General features: G+C 42.7%; 1 protein-coding gene across 6 annotated transcripts in view; it reads right to left on the reverse strand.

Annotated features, from left to right (window-relative positions):
• NSD2 (nuclear receptor binding SET domain protein 2) overlaps window positions 1-7,182 on the reverse strand; it is an 81,490-nt gene extending 74,308 nt beyond the window's left edge. For 4 of the 6 annotated variants that reach the window (XM_083835228.1, XM_083835226.1, XM_083835227.1 and 1 more), the window contains exon 1: window positions 7,016-7,160. The gene's annotated coding sequence lies outside the window, so the exon portion shown is untranslated. Of the gene's footprint in view, window positions 1-3,029; window positions 4,316-7,015 lie in introns of those variants that run through there. The other 2 variants (XM_083835224.1, XM_083835229.1) reach the window with 2 other exon arrangements.
• Between the last annotated feature and the right edge of the window lie 12,235 nt (window positions 7,183-19,417).

Here is a 19,417-nt window from a genome sequence, read left to right on the forward strand (position 1 = left end):
GATTATGTTCATTATCCTATCAGTGCATTATTTCAAAGCAAAGCTAGCATACACAAATGGCAGATGTATAGCAGGAGCACTCAAACAAGGCCCAAGCTCACAAGAGTCTCTAGCATTAGACACTCACCCAACAAATCCAAATTCCTGCTAATAAGTGGCCTTTCTGGTTAGGACACTGTTTAAAGTACGAAGTATCTCCCTGTGCCAGGGCTTTCACAGGCTTTTCCCAAAATGCATTACCACATTTCTCTTGGCTCTTAATTCCCTTCCTACTTTTTTCACTCAGTCTACATGAAGAACGTCTTCAGAGCAGAGATTAGTATGACTGTTACAGGTAAAGAGACTACAAGGAAGTTTTATGTTTCTGCAGCTGTCTCGTGGTTTACCCATTTCACCTGGGGACAGAAAGATAAAACACTTTCCCGTCCAACAAGCCAATTCTTGACCTTCTTGCCCACTTTCCCAACCCTGCTTTGAGGGCCCTACAATGGGCATTTTTTGCCACTTTTGCTGTCCTTTCACCTTGCATAGTATTAGCTCTGCGGATTAGTTCACTGCCTTATCAAACACGGCTCTTTAGAGAAATTCTGAGGTAACTGCTTCTTATCGGAAAATCTAGAGTTTTGACTTTCGAAATAAGCCTTGTTAAGCAATTGTAGTTGCTATGATTACTTGCAGAAGTTCTGAGGGCTCAACTATCACTACCACTTTGGAGCCAAGCATTCCACTGCTGAATAGATCCTGTACATGCCCTTTCTGCATTACATTTAAAGCCTATTACTTCTTATTCCATTAATTACATACCTTGTTTCTGTACTGCTGCTGAATTTCAGTCATGTTCCAGATTGGCTCACAACATTTGTTTCCAGTTTATTCAGGAGTGCTACTACACAGCAGCTTCTGATAGCCTGCGTTTTGCATCCACAGAAAAATCACAACTTTAATTTCATTCTGAGGTATCTGATTGAACGTTCCTGGCAACTGATCCAGCTAGCAAAAGGATCCATATTCATCTCTTCCATCCTACACTGCTCTCCAAGGTTCATACTTTGGCTTAAATCCCTCTGGCTTTATTATCAGACTAGAATCTGGGCATTCTTCACTACAGAGATAACTTCCCAGTTTAGATGTTTGAGTGCCAGTGCAGCCAGGTTCTGTGCTCCGATGGCATCCCACCAAGGCTGGCAAGTTCCACAATTGATTTATCTGACACACGATCTCATGAACCTCAGCTCCACAGGCTAACCCACGCCACAGCGGGCACATTTACACTTCAATATATTACAATGAATAAATAAATGAAATGGGTCCCGAACACCATGACAGGAGGCTGTTTTACTGCAGCTTCTTCCTAGGGCCTCTTTTATTCTTTTATCAGTAGTTTTTCAAAATGTTTCAAACGGAGTTCAGATCACATTTCTAATAAAATCTTACCTAACCTCAGCCTTCTTTCTTGAAAATATTTTTGTCACAAAATATTCACCTTCTGCTCCTCGGTGTATCTATTATTTAGCAGGGCAGAACACAGAGAAGAGGACAACATTCACGCTCTACTTTGTCTTTGATCGTAGCTAAGAAAACACGGAATTCTAAGGTTAGTCCTCAAGGCCAAATACGCTTAAAGATGATTATTAGTTTAAAACACAAATTTTGTAAATTGTTCTGTGTGTTTTAGCACAGATATGAGACGTCAGTACTTCAGTAGGAGGTACAGACCAGAACTGGTTTCAGAAGGACAGTTAAATGCCCATCCCCGTCAGCCAACAGAACAAGACCACCCTGTGCTTCTCCAAAGAGTCACACAGAAACCTGACAGTGTCTTTCACAGACAGCACAAGGAAAATGTTAAAGCTTCTATGAAAGTCTATGCCAATTTAAGGGCTCCTTATAAAGAACGTGAATAGGCTCTAAAAAATCCTTAAGTACCATTCAGCTTGCAGAAGGGTTGGGTTTCCTCCCCCCCCTTTGTTAGTTTTACATATAATTCTGCTGCAGAAGGCTACAGCTAGGAGGAAAGTAGCACATCACACTATAGTTTTACTGTCCTTTGCCACATATGTATCCTTCCTCCAAATATGGATGAATATAAAATAGCTCCAATTCGTACTGGGGAGCTGAATACCAAAGTTCAAAACAAGATCAAATTGCTATCTCATACTAAGTTAAAAATAGGACAAGTTAAAAGGATGGGGACAAAACTAGAAACTGAGCCATCACCTGTTGAGTAACCCTTTTTAATTTAACACATGCTTTAAGTCACTTAAATATTTCATTAGTTCCAAATTATGTCAAATGCCAGAACCTGCAACGACGGTGCCCCAGGACAAAGTAATTTTGTCCAAGATAAGAATACTCTGAAGTACGCAGCGCTTCATTTTTCCATACCCAGTCAATTCAATTTCATTGCTATGAAACCCTCAAATGAAGGTTTTCAAACATCTCTTTTCCACGCGTGGCTCATCACTCCGCTGCACTATCGGAACAATTTCCATTGAATGGCAGCAAAAAGTATAGCAGAAGCCTTACTTATGGTCCAACCACGATTAACAAGTATTTCTCTGCTGCACACAAAATGCATTTTAAGAACATCAGTTGGCGTGATGGTCTATTTCATGCTTCAGACAGAAGCAGCCTTTCAAATGCACCAGAGACTCAATAGATTAGCTAGTGCTAAAGTTTAGAGTTGCTTGGGAGCAAAGTAATGCATGATGGACTATGCATTAACCTATCATCACCAGACACAAGGTATTAGTATATATGATCTGTTCCCAGGAATCCTGGGTATTTTCGTAGTTTGCTGTTCACCAGAAGGGCAGCAGAACAGAGCATGTATGACCTAAGTTTCCCTTGTAACACTTTCTAAATACTTTCCTTCCTGCTGATGCTAGAAAACACGAAGTAACTACACTGGACACCACCAATTTGATAAAAAGATTAAAAATAGCACTTGACACATCACTTTTGTAATTTCTGTCAGTGTAAACCGAAAGAAAAAAACCTTAAATACATTTATATAGCTGTCTTATTACCTCCAACAACTGCAGGTCATAGGGAAGCTAATTTGAAGTTGCAGTGAAGGGTGAATTTGGGTAGTTTCTCTCTTTTCCTTCAAAAAGCGTTCTCGGAACCAAAGCTTTTCAAGTAACCATTAACTTCATAAAATAGCTAACTGACCCATTCGGCTGGCTACCCCAATTTAAAGCTGCAGGGTGACTGCTGGCACATCAACGAGGCTCTCCTCATCACCCCCTTTCTCCCAAATCCTCCACAGCTGTGCACTAAAGGAAATTCAGACTCCTGTGCCAAGCCCTGATGGGAGTTTTTCTCTCTCCCCACTTTCCCACATGCCCACTTATCCTGGTTGGCGCATTCCATCTCCACCTCCTCATTTACACCACCAAGAGGCCGGTACATCCTCAGGGAAGGCGTTTTTCAAAGCTACATCCTAACTGGGAAGCGATGCTTCCTGGAAAGGCGGACTTACTTATCCACTTAGATCCGCTTCAGTGTCACCAGTCTTCTTCACCCAAAGCCTACATACAAGAACGATACCAGACCGTATTTACTCAACCCTAAGGCCGTTTCATTTGTCTTTGCCAAAAACCTCAGAAAGACCTCAAACAATACAGCCACAAAGACAGTATTAAAATACAGTCATCATCTACGGCGTTATTATTAGTTGCATCGAGTGCTTCTTTACTGATGTTTGTTTACTGACTGTTAGGGGATCTGCTCTTTCCAGCGGCATCGCTCAGTGGGTGCCTCCCATTGTGCAGCCCGGTGCTCTCGAGGAGAGGCGAATTTCTTTTTCCCCTGAAAAGGCTAGGTGCTTCACCTCATTCCACGGGAAAAAATACGTGCAATTTTCATGCATTCAACCATCTTCTCTGCTTAAGGCCTACGAGATCTCTTTGTAGTTACGTAAGGGGGAGTGACCAGAGGTGACCGAAATGCCGCACGAACCCTGCTTGTATCTTCTCACCATAAACTACGTCCTTGATCCAGCAATCTGCCCCGAGCAGGTGAACCTTTACGTATGCATGCAGTTCCAGGGTAGTCGATAGGCTTTGATCGACCACCAGGAAAGACACGCATTTATCAGCCCGGAGAAATCAGGCCTCGCTTTGGAAGCGCACTGACACCGGTGGAACAAAAAGCAGGCTCAGTGCAAAAGTGAGAGGTGAATGGGCCACAAACAATAGGACACTGAAAAACAATCCCTTCTTTCCATTCCTAGGCTGCTCTGCTAGCGCAATGTTTTGGACGCGAACTCAGATACATAGACACAAAAACACACACACGAACATCCACACACATCAATTTCACTGCCTAAATACTAGAAAGCAACCCCCCCCCCCCCCGTTTCTGCTTCCAGTCTAAAACAAAAGTTTTTTTGGGGTGTAATAACCAGTCTTTTGCATGCAGCTGTAATTTACATGCAATATTCTCATCTGCAGAGCAACCACAGGCATCAGAAAAAGCATACAGCCCCACAGATACTAGAACAAATATTTTTTCATTCTTACTACTGATTTGCTGGACTCGTACTGAACTAAAAGGAAATATATTTTACATTTAATTTCAAATGCATTAACCACTTTAATTCTGCACCCTTAAGACGTCACGGCCTAGTTTTCTTCTGATATTTTCAAATAATATTTGATAAATTAGTAGGTTTTACTGTACTTTCCATGTCTGAATTTTTCTGAGCGTGTATGAAGGTGGAATTCCTATAATCTTCACGACAACTAGCCATGTAGCCCCCAGGAATATCCAAAGCTTTTACATTTAAATACTGTGGAAAAATATCGTATTTTCTGATGGCTACCAACTAGATGAAAATCCTGGCACGTTTTAGTAAATGGGACGTAGATGCTTACTGAAACAACCAAAAAAATTGCATATACTGTAAGTACTGAGCCCCAAGTAGTCCTGCAAAACAGTGGTTTTATTCAATGATTACATCCAACAGTCAAATAATACCACACTGTGAAACTGAGGAGTTTATTAAGGTTGATATGCTGCATTTCCTGAGAAAAAAAATCCCACAGCAAAACAAGCAAATAATAGCTTCAACAATAAATTCACAGAGATTCTACTTACATACAAAAATGTTGGTGAAGAACCAATTTATTCTTTCAGCCCTGGCCACACATTCCATGTTTAAGGAATTTTAGTAAGCATCTGTCCACATAAACCACCAGCAAGGACTCTTTGCAAAATCCATTACAAACTTCACTGCCACCCTACAGTGTTTACAGTTACCTTCCTTAGATGTCTGAAAATGTTTAAAAGCCAAGCATATCTTCCTTTTTTTTTTTTTTTTTTTTTTTTAAACACAGACCTCGTTTAGCTTACTCAGCACAGGCAGCATTAGCTCCTAAATTTAAGGATCATTATAAACCAATTTTAATGCAAATGCCAATAAGGAAACTGTTCACACACACAAAATACATGGGCAATGACTGATACCAGCCTCCTGCCTGTTTAATGGCTGTTAGCTAGAGGCCCATTTTCTCTGAAATCTGCTTAAATACAGTGTTTACTGTCTCTGCACTTCTACTAGTATTTACTCCTCCTTTCAGCCGACATATTTAAAAAAAAAACAAAAACAAAAAAGCAAGTATAAATACGTTCAAGAAGTGTGGCAAATTCCCTCCTCCACCCCCAGAGCGGTAAAGCCACAGCGGATGAGCTGTAACTATGGCCTTGGGAATACAAGTTCCCCAGGCTCTTTTACCACACAAATATCAATTCAAGTTGCAAGAGCCCTGTCCTCTCCTCCTTAACGCAGATCGAGCCAGGCAGCCCCACAGCCTTCGCAGGAAGGTTTTCTTCCCGTTTTCCTAGCGAGCCTCTCCTCCGGTACCGGTCCAGGATGGAGCGCAGGAGGGTGTAAGTGGAAGGATCATCACACCAGTGTTTAGTGGAGGAATAAATCAAACATGGCTTCCCCCTCCATACATTTCCAGAGTTACATTCACTCCTGCTGCCGTGCGATCCCACTCCCACCCGCAGCGAAGGGGCAGGAGCAGCCCCCACCTCCCCAAAACCCCAATGCCACGGGGTGGGGGGGTGACCCTGGCTGCTCCCCACCCTTAGGAGGGGAAGATTTAAATCCCAGGGGAGTGTTTTTAGGGGTGTTTTTTTTTTTCCTCCCCTTCATCGGCTTCCCCCCCCCCCTTGCTTCTGCGTTTCTCTTTCTGCTTTGCACTGATTAACCCCCCCCCCCTTCCAGCTCCTGGGGGGGTGCAGCGCTCCCTCACCCCTTTATGCTGCCCCTGGCCTCCCGCAGAGCCCAGGAGGAGGAGGAGGAAGGCGAGGAGAGAGGGGGGCGAAAAGGATGAAGCTGCAACAGCCGGGACTCCGGCTCGGCATCGCCCCCCCCGAGGCACGGATCCTGCGGCAGGCTGGGGGGGGGACGGGGTTTGGGGGGGATGAAAGGGGGGGGTTAGAGGGGAAGAAAGGAGTTTGGGGGGGGGTTGGGAGGGATTGGGGGGGTTGGGGGGATTTGGGGAGGTTGAGGGGAAGGGGACGGCGGCTCCCCAGCGAGGGGCAGGTAGCGGTGGTGGCTGAGGGGGGAGCGCAGGCTTGGGGGGGGGGGGGGGGGGCACGCAACACAAACAAATAAAAAAAAAATAAAAATAACATAAAAACCCCTCCTCTCAGGAAAATAAAAAGGGGAAACGGGAGGTGCCCGGCTAGGGGCGGGTAACTCGAGGGGGTGCCCCCCCCCCCCCTCCGAGGAGGGACCCCGGCCCCACACCACCACCACACCACCGCCTCCCTCAGGGGGTGCCGGGCAGCGCCCTCAGCCCCAGCCCGGGGGCTCCCCGCCGCGGCCGGGCGAGGCGAGGCGGCGGCATCCCGGAGAGCGACGGAGCCGCCGCCGCCACCACAGCCACCGCCGCCACCGCTCCCGCCTCCCGCCCGGGGCCTTGCGGGAACGTGCCCCGGTGCCTCCCTCCAGGGAGGGGAAGAAGGGCAAAGGAAAGCAGCCCGGCGGCTCACTGACCTGTGCCCTAGCGCATCGTTCTCCCCCCGGGGAGCCGGGCGCGAGGCGGCGGGAGCTGGGCGCCGGGGAGCTGTGAGGAGGCGGCGGCGGCGGCGGCGGGAGCCGAAGGGACGCGGACACGGCAACGGCGGCGGCGGCTCCTGCGCGGCGGCCCCGCCCCCTCCTCCGGCCAGAACCAGCGCGAAAAATCCCGGCCGCTGATTGGGCGCCGCCGCTGCGCTGCCCCCGGAGCGGCTGTTTCAAATCCCCCCGCACGGAGCCGCCCGCACGCGCGGCCGGGAGCAGCGCCAGCAGCGCCAGCAGCGGCAGCAGCGCCAGCAGCGGCAGCAGTAGCGGCAGCGGCAGCAGCGCGCGGGGCCGCGGCGGCGGGAGCGGCGCGAGGGCCGCCCGCCCGCTCTGACAGGGCCGGCGGTGGCGGACCGAGGGGAGGGCGGGCGGCGAGCCAGGGGAGGGGAGGCTGAAGGCGGGAGCTGTGTGGGGCCCTCGAGGGTGTGTGTGTGTGGGGGGGGGTCCCCAGGTGGGCGACGAGGAGAGCGTCTTTTATTATTTTTTTCCCTATATTTTATTATATATATATATTTTCTTTACCTCTTTATCTTTTTTTCCCCTCAGCCTTCTGTGCGGGGACGTCTGGTAACCGTGCCCTCCTAACCCGGCACATGTGCGTTCTCTAAAATAAAGCCCTGATTTAAGCCAAATGTTTTGACTTTCCCCGCGACTGCACACAATTTGGAGGCTCTGGGATGGTTTGTAAGGACCCGAGCGCGCCTGGCTGCGAATTACCGGGGCTGTCTCCTCTGGAAGGACGGCCTGGTTTATTTGTTCTCGCTCGCATCAAAATAAGTACATGTGCTTGCAATTTGCCAATTGAAAGCACAGCTATTTTTCAGGCCAAATCGTTAAATATCTGTCATGCTCTGATAGGAACAAATATTCCCATGAGCTGTCGCAGTGGGTAATGCAAAGCAGGTAACAGCCAACTCCTCTGAGCCGTTAGGGGGTTGAGAAAGGATTGGGGAACGTCGGCCAGGGCCAAGGACGTCGCCTGTGGGTGCTGTGCTGTGAGGCAGCCGGGCCTGGCTTCACCCAAAAGGTGAACAGGAGGTAAGGGTAGCACACCAGCACTGTTGGTCCATCTGCTATGGAAATCCTCGAGCCACCCTGCCCAGTCCTTACTGGTAGAAGCTATGGTTTGCGGGTGTCTTTGCGCGTGGGTTTAATGGCGGGTGCAACTTCCTTCAAACAGCAGTTAACGGTCCAATGGTTTGCACTTGGTGCTAATTACTTAGTAATGAGAAACTTAATCAGGGGCTGATTAAAACTTTAATCTCAAAGTAGCTGAAGGAAATCTGTCTCTACTGATAAAGGTACCTGAACTTGTTTTTCTACCTTTAAGTGTTGTTTTTTTTAAAAAAAAAAAAACAGAAAGATGTTAGACGTGTGAGATTTAGCTTCTGAATGTCAGTTTTTACAGCATTAAAGAAAAAGATGGAGCTGTTACATTTTAAAATAGTTAATTTGAAATAAACATTGTGAGAAATTTCCAGTTTCCATTTATTTCAAGATCAGTTATGTGTTTACAGAAAAATGTTTTCTAATTAAAGATAGAGGCACTGTATCAATACAAATTAATAGACGTACAAATATGCTGATCCTGCAGTTTTGCTGCGTAATGGCATATATAGGAGTGCTTTTCTTCCACAGTTGAGCATTAATGTAAAAAAAAATAGAGAAAGTATGAAGCATGTTATGTTTACGGGGGTTCTTGCTATTTTCAGTGGAAGAATATTTATGTAATAAACCAGGTTATTTATCAGTAACTGATATACTACAATTGCACTATCTACTCTCTGTAACAAATTCCGTGCTCAGGCTTATTAACCATCTCTATGATTTTTAAAAAGAGAAACAGATTTTTTTTTAAATTCTGTCCTTAGTACTAATGTATAAGATCCTCCAGATATTGCAGTTCTCATGTTTGCCTTCTCTGTCAGTTGTTTAAGATTTAAGTGGAAGGATTTTGCTATCGTGGTCAAGGTGACAGCAAATCTTTCTTGCTCCTTTCAGCTCATATAGATCATTGGCCTTGTCTGTACTATTAAGATTTGCAACCACCTAATTACATCCTAATAGACCCACCATGCAAATGTACAGTGGAGCTTATGTTGGAAAGTTAAAGATGTTAACTGGAAAGGCACTGGTTCAGACTGTACATAGACATCAGTGCAAATTTGTTGAAAGGCAAGGCCCATTTAACAAGAAACTGCATATGCAGTTTTCTAACTTCAAAAACAATTGACTGTTTTCTTGAGCTCATACCAAGATAATAAAATCCTTTTTTCCATGGCATTACACAATGAGGTTGACACTCTGAAAGTAGGTAGTTATACTATGTTTTTCAAAACTGAGTTCAAAAAAGTTTTAAATTCTGTTGAACAGGTGTGAATGACTGCACGTGCAGTGTAGAAGGAGGTTGTGCTAACAAGAGTCACAGAGCGTTATTTTTGAGTGATGGCCTTGAAATAATCAAAGTAAATGTCCCCTAATCTGCTTCTAGTAGTTTCCAAATTTCCAGAGTGAACCTCTTGGGAGTTTTATCCTCTTTCATTAGCTTCTGTAGTAATTTCGAGTTTGACAGTATTTTTCAGTTTGATGTTTCCTGGGTAGCAGAACAGGTCATTGAAGCCAAATGATGTATAGCTAGAGTAAATCATAGTATTCATTTACTGAGTCCTGTTTCATTTGGTATCTAAAATTTGATTGTGTTTTATATTCACCTTTTATGGACATACTGTATTAACAAATACTACCAAGACTGATATCTGTTCAACTCAGAGGAATTTAAATAAATGTAGTGTTGTGTATTGTTCTAGAAACATTTAAATGTTTTAGAGGTTATTAATTAGTTACTAGGCTGAAGGATAATTTGCAATAAAAACACTATTCCAAGAACATTTTCACTATTTATTCAGCAATAATGGTAGGCAGTGCCCCTGACCTTAGGCATACATTATGATACATACAAGTCCTAAGGCAGAAGGAAGATGGTTCTTTTTGTTGCCACCGAAGGGACAGGAGCATCTGAAAGGCTAAGGCCCACGTTGCAGTCAGTGTAGTTTCGCTGTGCTAGGTAGAGCTCAGAAACTAACCAAATGTGCATGGCACTATTCCATGCAACAGTGCGAAAATCTCTCCCCTGAGAGCCTGGTCAACCCCCTTAACAAGGGGATGGGGCATGTTTTGAGGTAACTCTCACTATGAGAAATAAGGGAGGTTTGCAGTCCCTGTGCTAAAGCTTTGCTCTTCTCCTGCCACAGGCCAAACGTAATGAAGGTGTAGTTAGCAAGCACACTTAATGTAATTGTAGATCTCTGTGGAAAGAACTTCATGTTTATAGTTTTCTCCTGATTGCTTTCTGGATTTTTTAATCTCTTTATTTCTGTTTCAGGTTTTCACATCAGTGTCTAGTTAGTAAATATTCTTCTAGTCACAGGTAGTCTTGGCAGCAATGTAGAGTTGTACTGAAGTTACGTGAGCGCAGCTGATGAGTAAATCAGATCCTCCCAAGTTAGTAGAACAGCACAGCCTATCTGCAGTGTTTACTGTCCTACAGGTGAGGTAAGGGATGTACTAGGCCATATATAATCCACAAATTTAGATATTTTTTTCACTGGCTTTTCCCACCTCTTCAGGCTAAGCATTGAAGGCATTGTAGTTCTACTTCAAAATGTGAACGCACTGGGAAAGTTAATACTGCCTGTTCTGTTTTTTTGTAGCACTGATGCAGAGATATCTTCCCAGTGTTGTCCCTCATCACCATGGCTGCTCTTTCACACTGTCAGCTGGCAACCCATCACCTGAGCACTGGCTTCAGCCAGCCAGCAGTCCATGTTTTTTCTTAGGATTAACAGTGAGTAATGGTTATTTCCAACCTGCCTGAACCTATCCTCAGCTGTGTTAGGTGTAGATAGACAGAGCCACCGATCCTTCAATTGTGTCAGTTCACATGCCATCAAGACTGCTAAGAAAAATCTTTATCAGCACATATACATTTGTTTTTGGCCAGCCAACGTACTCCATTCTGCTTAATACCAAGAAAACAAGTTTCTGTTTTAGAATTAAGAATTAAAAACTTAATATAAACTTGTATCAACTTTATAAACTCTATAAAACTTCATATTTTATATTAAAATTTAATAAAAACTTAAGTATAAAACTTAAAGCAGCATTTCAAAATACTTTAACTGTAGCATAGTAATTCTGAAATTGTAGTACTAAATGAATTCTTGGGAGCCTACAAATGCACTGGCTAATTAATCCGAATGAAAGTTCATAAAAATGGTAATTTGAAATTTCAGCATTGTGTATTAGAATTCTTTAAAATAAAGTCAAAAATGAGAAAGAACAGGCTTTTCAGACTTCTTGTATGTTTTGTATAATCTCAGATAAAATGGAGTAATAGTATTTTTAATTGAAAGTTGATTCTTCAAGAAAAAGTAATCTGCTTAGAGAATTTCTAATGTAATTGTCCAAATGAGAGACATCCGAAGTGCAACTATACTGTATAGCTCAAATACAGTTCAGAGTAAGAAATTTTAATGTCAGTGAAAATATACAGTTAAATGTGAATCTTCTTACTAGGAGTTATGCACCAATCTGTTTAGCAGGTACATTTTCAGTTAGGAAAATAATGGGATCAAATGTCACTTCTCACAAATAGTCTCTTTCTGTTTGCATCACTTATCCTAAGTAGAAGGAAGGGAAGTGTCACTAAGCGAGCAAAAGGAATGCTGAAGACATGAGGGAGTGGGTTACATCTTCAGGGGAAGGCAGAGGGCAGGAGAAAGGAAAATTGAGGATCATATCCCTGCTGTTTTCCAGTGTTGGGATGATAAAAAGCAGCTGTATACTAATTCTAAGTAGCTAACATTCTCCAGCCTGGTAAAAGGAACTTCAGTGCACTGATAAAGTTGTCTATAGAAATTATGCCTCTATCTTCAGCATCAGTATGACTTTAAACATTGCTGACATTCAGAGTAAAATAAATCTAATGTTTGTGGAAGTACACAGCTTGAGGATTCAAAACACAGTAACTCCTCCCTCTATTGACTGCATAGTATGTTGCTATGTTTATAAACAAAATCTCACTTAGAAGTATAAATACCGAAATGCATTCATAATCAGAGCATTAGAGCAAAATTACATTTTTTTTGGAATATATTTGATACAAGTTTCTAGATCTTAGCTTGTTAAGACGAAAGCTCAGCTAACTCTTAGCTTCTGAGGATCTACAATGTAGGTTTTACTGTTAATTCTGTTGCATTTCAAATTATGATTTATGTTTAATCTTCACATAATTATTGTTGAGCGATAAGCACAAAGTGATACGTTCTATAGCAGTGTAAGTCTGGAAGGCTTTTTTTTCATTTTGGCAGAGAAGTGACTATTGATATTTCCACTGTATGCCACTGCCAAAGAATAAAGTTTGTTAAGGGTTGAATAGGCCAGATAGATAATGCTACTTCTGTTTTCAGCAGACTCTAATGCAATGTTTTATTTCGCACATATATTAATCTTTGCAGCCTCTATGCAGAATGGTGAGGGTAACTCTGTCAGTCCTAAAGGTTAATTTCATTCTTCTTTAAGGCATGCCATTATTCTGTTAACAGTAATTGCTCTTTTTTGAATGATTAATTTGATCATATGAACTGTTTCTAATTATGTTGGTGGCTGGCAATTTCCTGTACTGAGAAACTGTGGCTGTGATCATATCCCATTTACTCAGTATATATGCCTTGAGAAGAATGCTCGCTGACAGACGTTTTCAGAAATATCCACTAATTTTGGGAACTGTTTGGGGAATTTATATAAGATTTCTAGCACTTGTTTTATATCGGTGTTGAGTATGTGCAAGCGTACTTGATAAGGGCTGAAGCAACGGGATTTGAGCCATAGGATGGGCAGGTTTGCAAATGAAGGCCTAACTGCTAAATTATCACCTGTCCTGTTTTTGCTGTGAAAACTGAAGGGAGTAGGATGTGTTTCTTGCACATTTTACCATGTTCTTGAGCTTGATATGCTAGCTCCTCTAAGCTATATTTGTTCGCTTCAGTTATTGTTAATGAGCCAGAGCTTACACTTTGCAAATCAGTGCAGGCGTATTATGAGACACTTGCTTGGTGAACGAGCCCTAGCAGGGAGCGAAAGGTGGCTGCTGAGCTGCCTGCGGGAGCTGTACTGCGGTTCACTGTCAGCAGCTCAACCCTAAATGCAAGAGTGATCCCACCGTGGCAGTTCTTGCTCCAGCACTGGATCTGCGTTCAGTTTACGTACAGTACAGAAACATCGCACTGTTTCAGCTGCATTTACAGCAGCTGAACTGAACTGTGATTCAAATGAAGAATGTACTCGGTGGAGAAGAGGTGTTGGGCTTAGCCAGCACGTAGGAGGCATCCCCCATGAGCGTTCACTTTGTTGTCTCACGCTGAAGCTGAGCATGGTTGTAGTACTGTTGTGCTAATAATAGCAGCATTCCCATGGACGCAAGCCATCGTGTGTTAGACACTCCTCCTCTTGCAATTGCTACAGCAACTGGGTACGTGGTATCTGCTGAAGGGCCGGGGTTACGTGCATCTTCCAGGTTCGAAAATAAATTGTTTGCAGTGGTCCAAAGAAGGAGATAAACTCCTGAATTCTGAGTGCCATTTAAGCGCCTCACCTGTGAATCTAGGCCTCAACTTCCATCTTACCCCAGGAGCCTTTAGAGGGGCTAGAAAAGGTACTTTTGCCTTTGACTGAAAGTACGCTGCTTCTAGCATGCAGCTCATCTGAAATACCAGACTCCCAAAACAGTGAAGCCTCCAGTGACCTGACAGAGGGCTTTCCAGTGCGACTAAATGCTTTGCTGCAAGATGCCATCTTAAAGGCACATTCTACATGTTCCTTGTTTCACGTACACTTGTAAAAGTTACATTTGACTTTTATTTGGAGTCACTGGCAAATGCACGTGCTTAGCATTATATATGTGAGTTGTCTCTTTGCAGCCCCGGTCCTATGTGTTTTAATACAGCTGTAATCCCCACCATCTGCAGGGAGTCTGGCCTAGCGCATCCTAGACCTGCAGGACGGAGTAGCTGCATGACTGTTTGTGTTCCCTGATTTGCCTGTAACGTGTCCCTGAGGATTTTTGCAGGCAGGCAGCAGACTGCCTGTATGTCTGCTATGGATGCGTGCCTTATAATATGCTAGAGAACTTTACCAGCCTTCCACTGGCTATTTAAAATTGGTCTGGTGATCCCCAGCCCCCTGCACGAACACACACTGCCTCTCCAGCTGTATATTTCCCTCCCCATTTGCTGTTGCCACCTCTGAGGCAGTGACATCTAATCTGTTTGTGAATCAGCTCGGGCCCTGGCATGGTTTCCAGCCTGGTGTGCAAAGGTAAGCTGACTCCCTTCATGAATGGATCACGAGGTCCTGCTTCAGAGGCTTGGGCCGGGGATGGTAACACCTCCTGCTGCCCAACCACAATTTGCTGCTGCGTGGCTGGCTGTCTTCATCTGCTTGATGCCATTGTAAAACTAATAAATAACGAGGCATGCTCTCAGAACTTACCAGATTCCTGACTGTACAAACAGCAAGTATAAATCTGAATGACACTTTGGAGGTGCTTTTTACAGTGCAATATAAACATAGTGACTAAGCCTCTGGAAAGGCCTAAGAGTATGCCCACACTGGGACAGTTGCTAGGGCTGGCCCTATCTGATTTAGGAAACACTGTAAAGGAGTTGTTGGTTCAGTGGGAAACATCTACTCAACAGTAGTGTTTGAACAGTGCAGGTCCCAGAACAGAATTCCACTTTAATAGTGGTCAAGATTCATTTAAATACGTACTGTGGCTTGTGAAAATTAATTTCTAGGTCAGCTTAAATAATAAGTTATTCTATTCTTCCATTTCCCTTTCATGGCATTGTAGGCAAATTAATTGTATTTCAAGCATTAAATAATTTTAAAGATTTAATTTATGGCCCAACTACATTTGCCTTCTAAAAACTCTCAAGGGCAGGGACTTTGAAGTCTTACATGTTTGTATGGCACCAGTACAGGAGCCCTTAGCGTGTCGTTGTCTGTAAGCAATATTGAAATATAAATGTTAAATAATGGTGTCTTCTAAAGGTATGAGCCATGTGTTCTGCAAGCTTTTGGCACGCTCACGAGTGTGCACCAGGCAGACATGCACTTTGGAGTTTGAAAGATGAACCCCTTTTGAACTATAAGCATCTCATCTCAGCATGATTCCTAAGGAGAAAATCTTTTTCTCTTGTCCAAGCCTTTTGGATTTATGTAGGCCCTGTGGAGTTCACTGGTGGGTTTATTTGGCAGGTGGGCCTTATTAACCTGCCAGCAAGGGACTATTTGACCTGCTTAGGTTTGAACAGCTTGTAAATAAAGATTCTGTCAGGGAAGAGAGATTCTCCCGTGCTTCAGACTATTTATATCTCTTATAACTGTGGCTGTTAGAGCTTATAAAGAAACAGAAGGTCTGGGATGTGAGACAGAAAGCCCTGAGGGAGTCTTACATGTTGTATTTGGATTGCTGTGTTAATATCCTAAAATAAACACAGCATGCCAGAAAAGGGGGAATACTTTTTTTTTTTGGTAATTATTATTAATTCAAAGACCTAAATTATTGGTTATTGAATGGAGTATGGCTGAGCTTGGCTGCAGAGGACAATAAAATAACCTCTTAATTTAACACTAGCAGCTATTGGCAATCAATGGGAACCAGACATTTAATGAGCTTCATTTCCCTCTTCTTTTTTTTCTCCCCACATTGTTCTCAAGTTTCATAATTACTAGTATTAATGTTTTTACAGCTCAGGTTAATAATAAATGCAGTAAGTTTGCAATAAATTGTAATCTTAATCGAAATCAAGCAGTGACTGGTACACTCTCCATCAATGGAAAAACTTTAATTGGGAAAAAAATATTGTATTGAAAGGTATGTTATATTTCAGATTAAAAAATCCTTCCAAAAAAGTCTTTTGGCCTTTCTGGTGCAGGACTGACTATAGGGTCCTCTCTAACTATCATATGTAATTTTTTTTAATGGGCATATCTATATCAATGGAAATAATTACAATGCAAGAAAAAATATTTTCTATTATTCGGAAACCACCAGTTTGGACTAGATAAGCGATAATTTCTGAGAAAGGTTTCCTTCTGCTTCAGTTGACCTACTCAAGACACCCAAGTGCTACTGCAGATCAAATGTCATAGCGTTCAGCTTCTGCCAGAGTTGAGATTTTGCGTATGTATTACTTGTTTGTTCATTTGAAAGTCAATTTTGCAATATTTCTGTCTTCTGTCCTGAAAGGGCTCAATAAATGTTCTTTGATCTTAGTCAGGTTAGACCGATCTGCTACTTATTCATTCTAGTGATATTTTAAAATATTAACAGTCACCAGATTATAGAAAATGAGCTGAATTTACAATCATAAACATACTAGCTGCAAAAGTATGTAAACCAAGAGTTGCTGCTGTGGCCACGGAGAACTTGATCTCGGGGAAGGGCAAGTAGGATATTACCACTGACGTGCACTGAGGGGACAAATGCTTCCAAATTCTACTAAGTCACCATAACTTTGCCAGCGGAAACCACTCAGAAGAGATGCCAAGAGGGGCAACGTCCTTTCTTGTTTTGTTCCACCTCTTTTCCAAGTGGGCATCCCTTTTATGCGCTGCATCTCCTGGCCCTGCAATGAAGCGGTGCTGGCAAAACGCTGTGCACCTGTTCCAGACGGATTAGCCACTGGTGACAGCCCATACCCAGAATTTCCTCTGCAGATGCTAGCACCCTTCAACAAGTGAGTCAGAACCGTTTGACTGAGAGCTTTTTATAGTTGTTGAGGGTGATGATAATCATCCTAATAAAGTCGAGTTCTTAATCTCTCACGCTTAATGTTTTGGTCAAAGACAATGATACCATGCTCTTCTTCGCTCCCATCCCTGTTTGCTCTACCAGCACAGCAAAACACTATTAAGCTTTTATGATCATCTGTCATTATGTTGGAAAGTGAGTGTTGTCTGGTGGATAAGATGGCAGGCTGAGTTCAGAATTGACTCCGCTAATGAATTCACCATTGGGAAATCTAAGACCGTATTATTTCCTCTGCTGTTTTGATTTTCCTACCGATAAATACATTCATTTAAGAGTTCAATAAACAACTCATACTGAAAGTCAAGCACGCCAGGACTGGTTTGCAGAACTGGGCTTTACCTTAAGTTCTCTAGTCCAAGGAATCAAATTTTGTCTGTATTGTATTCATATATGTTGATGTGCAGCATAAACAATTACGGTGCTAACTGGTTATAAAAATAATACGCGCTTTTCTCTTTCGTCTGCTACTAATAGGTCTTCATGTTGTTTTAGTAGAAAATGTTTTTTAATATAAATAATTTACTTTATTGTTCTTGAAAACTGTGTCCATATAGCTAAAGGGAACAAATGTCCTAAATTTAATTTCCCCTAAGGGTTTTTTTTTTCCCTTTTCATTTTTCTTTCTACAGATACATAAAAAGAGTCAGGCACTTCCTGCTATGCCCTAAGCACAAATTTAGTTCCTGGTGTATCCACTCTAACGTATACAGGAAGGAAGGAATAATCTCTTTCAGGCTGTAGTGCTTTTGCAGTGCCTGCAGTAGCTTTAGCTCAGACTGTCCATAAGCGACTAATACTGGAGGGATTGTGCAATGTTTGATCTTTGGGAGTAATAAGGAACAGGCCCATTCATAGGTGAGAATAATATGCTTGGATCAGCGTTGTGCAATACACCGAAGCAGACAATGTTCCTGCATAGGGGAGACTACCATCTGTGAGAATTAAACCAAGTATTCATAGCAGTCATGAAATGCGCTGAATAAAAAGAATTCTTTCTAAAACAAAACCCTCCACTTTCCAGACAGTTGAAAGTAAGATTGATTAGGCACCACTTGTGAAAGGTAGAATTTGTGAAAGAGGAGGATGTTAAGTGCTCTAGAGAAGAAGGATTTGCAAGAGAAGGCTGATAAGATAAAGATTTGTCCAAAACAGGACTGGGAAGTGGCTAAGTGGGAACTGCGAGCTTAGTGTGTGGGAGGGAAGGAGGCAAGCATTCATTTCACTGCACACTACGAACAGGAAAAACACATGGACGGGGGGGGGACAGATTTCTGTTTTTTAGTTTGCTTAAAATTAAATGACGTGTTGATTTTAATTCTGTAAGATAGTAAAGCTGTCTTCATTGGCTTTTATCGTCCAGTGAAATGTTTGTCTGTCCTTTCTTCTCATTGTTCTATCTACCTCTCCAAAAGAAATCCAAGTAACAAATCCAACCTGATTCACCTCTCAATCCTATAGGAGTTCTACTTTGGTCAAAATCCAACTACCTTGCTTTACAGGTAGCGGCTGTTATTCTGAAGAAGCACGCTGCAGGGCTGTTCTAGCTTTCACCTGCTAGCAGTAAGACAGGTCCAACATACCCTCGCACCATGGAAAAGCCTTCCCCAGACCCCCGTGACAAGCTGAGGTTAAGAGAGAATGGCATAAAATAGGTTATTCAGCTGGTGAGGGAGTAAAGCAGAGCTGCCTGCTAAAGCAGTTTTTCAGCCCTTTGTGTAGTGTATCGGGAATCAGGATCTGGACGTTTTGCCATAAATGAGCTGTTTATTAAACATTTCCTGCAACTTTCAGTAAACAGTTTGGTTCATCCTTTTACTTATTAAGATGCTCTTATCCTTGCTATAAAAACATATGTAATCTGGAGAGATTTCTGAGTGACGGAGTGGATTTGTGAAAACATCCGCATAATGTTTTTCCACTTGCTTTCAGCCCTGTTCTTGGATTTGCTGGCTGAGACAATGTTTGGAGTAAAGTCATGTGATCAATCTGCATTTTCTTGCAGTCTTCCTGAGCTGTTGCACCACTCTTTTTCATGCTAGGTATTCTGTTGATCTATAGATCTCGGCTCCTTTTTTTAAGGGTAATAAATCAAAATTATACAGTGTTAAGGATTTCAGTCAGAGAGATTATGTCAGAATTAGAACATTCCCGAGTGAAGGTCATATAAATCAATCCTTCAGTTATTCCATTTTCAGTTTCATTGTAATGAACAGTACCCTGCTTGCAGTGAGACAGCTTATGGTGCTAGAATACTGATAAGATGATATTGCATTCAGAGTACATTTTGTGCTATTGGATGAAATCTGCAATGCGATATATGACATACGTACGAGGGTCTGTGTTGAAATGCCTTAAAATTGTCGAATTATAACGTTCTAGAGATGAGCTTGCTTTGTAAAATCATTGAATCACCTTTATTGCGGAAAGAATTTTAATGATCAAAGTAATAACAAAGCTCTTGT

This window comes from Anser anser (assembly GCF_964211835.1).
Source record: "Anser anser genome assembly, chromosome: 4".
Classification (NCBI taxonomy): Eukaryota; Metazoa; Chordata; class Aves; order Anseriformes; family Anatidae; genus Anser; species Anser anser.